The sequence below is a fragment of the Erinaceus europaeus genome, chromosome 9 (assembly GCF_950295315.1).
Source record: "Erinaceus europaeus chromosome 9, mEriEur2.1, whole genome shotgun sequence".
Classification (NCBI taxonomy): Eukaryota; Metazoa; Chordata; class Mammalia; order Eulipotyphla; family Erinaceidae; genus Erinaceus; species Erinaceus europaeus.
In genome coordinates this window covers 120,044,912-120,047,144 of record NC_080170.1, presented here as the reverse complement: position 1 = coordinate 120,047,144, position 2,233 = coordinate 120,044,912, and positions in this window count along the sequence as shown.

Genomic DNA, 2,233 nt, shown 5'->3' with positions numbered 1-2,233 from the left:
CTTAGATGAAATCTAGTCTCTCTGAGAACAGTCGCTATCTCAGTTGAAGCGTGCTGACTGCCAGCCGCCTCAGGAGTCAGGGCTGCGTGAACAGGGCAGGCCTTCACCCACTCCCCATGCTCTGGGGCCCTTCCTTTCCTTTCCTTCCCCTGGCCCCTGCCTGCTGTGACAATAGGTGCTGACAATTTTGTCCTGCAGGCCATCAGAATTCCAGGTGTCCTTCCTGGGAAGGGCCTTGATGAATAACTCCAAATAGCAAGGAATTTCACAGTATGCTAAGGCGTTTTTAGAAAGCATAGTATAGTTTGATTTAGTCTGTGCATGGAAACATGCGTTTTTTTCTTTCCTTTTTAAAATAATTTTTAAATTATTATTGATTATTGGATAGACAGAGGTTGGGGGGGGTAACAGAGTGGGAGACAGAGAGACACCTGCAATCCTGCTTCACCACTTGGGAAGCTTTAGCCCTGCAGGTGGGGGCCAGGGGCTTGTGAGTGCTTAACCAGGTGTGCCACCGCCTGGCCGCTTTTTTTTTTTTTTTTTTTACTTGAACAACACTGCACTTATTGGAATTGGATTTTGCTTCCTAGTTTGACTTCTTTCTCACCCTGACAGTAGATATTCTTTACTACATGTAGGCTGTGTAAAAGGGCCACGTGCATACTTTTAGATGTTGAGAAAACTGGCCTAGAAAGCAAATTATCATCATCCCTCTAAATTATTATGGCAGTACTATAAATGGATGCATACACTATGTTAATAATCACTAAAGCCACTTTAAGGCTTCTTTCCTGCTGGATTATCATTACTTTTTAAAGATCTTAATATATATATATATATATTACAAGAGCACTACTCACTTCTGGCTCAAGGTGGTGCTGGGGAAAGAACCTGGGACCTCAGAGCCTCAGGCATTGACATGTTTTTGCAGAACATGATACTGTCTCCTCTCCTACGGGATTAGTCTACCTGTTAAGAGTCCATTCTGACAGCAGCAGTTCTAGGTCCTAAGACCAACTTCTAGTAACACCCACCCTGAAAAGTGATCCTAACTTCTCTAAATAGTTTCCTATTCCCCTGTGATTTCAGTGACTACTACCGCTCCAATGTTGAGTCAGAACGTCTTGATGGACAATGAGAGACAATCTGGTTTTAATCCCAGGCCGCGAGAAGGGCTTTAAGCATGATGCTGGAGGTACTAGGGTAAACAGGTAAAGTCCCCTGGCCATTTTTTTCTTGCCTCCAGGGTTATTGCTGGGGCTCGGTGCCTGCACTATGGATCCACTGCTCCTGGAGGCTACTTTTTCCCATTTTGTTGCCCTTGTTGCTGTGCATGTTGTAGTTGTTATTGTTATCATAGCTGCTGCTGTTGTTGGATAGGACAGAGAGAAATGGAGAGAGGAGGGGAAGACAGAGAGGAGGAGAGAAAGACACCTTCAGACCTGCTTCACTGCTTGCGAAGTGACCGCCTGCACACGGGGAGCCAGGGCCTCGAACCAGCATCCTTATGCCAGCCCTTGCACTCTGCGCCATGTGCGCTTAACCCGCTGCACTACTGCCTGACTCCACCATTTTTTTTAAGCCTCCAGGGTTATCGTTGGGGCTCAGTGCCTGCGCCACCACAAATCTACTGCTCCTGGAGGCTATTTTCCCTTATTTTTGTTGCCCTCGTTATTATTGTTGGATAGGACAGAGAGAAGTAGAGAGAGGAAGGGAAGAGAAAGATAGACACCTGCAGATCTGCTTCACCGCTCATGAAGCAACTCCCCTGCAGGTGGGGTGCCGGGGGCTCGAACTGGGATCCTTTCGCAGGTCCCTGCGCTTCGTGGCATGAGCTCTTAACCCGCCGCACTACCAACGACCCCTCCCCTGCCCATTTTTAAGGCTGATGTTTTCTGCTGTTTGAGGCTATTTTCCAGGGCACTGAAAAGTAATTTCTACCTACTTTTCAGTCAAGTGACAGTGTTTTTTTTCTACAGAAATTTCCCAAGGGTCTATTTTAGTGTCAAAAGGGAAAGCCAAATGTTGTAAATATCTCCTGAAAAATAACTACTGGCAGCATTGGGGCTGAAGAATAAAGGGATGACACCGTGACCAGCTGAGGAGCACATTCTCGTTGGCCAACAGTGCTCCAGACGGCCTTGACGGCCTTGAGACAAGGGCGGCATCTTCTGGACGCCGCTCAAACACAGGCGCCACGACACACGCGACACATGCGGAAGAGGCGGCAGCA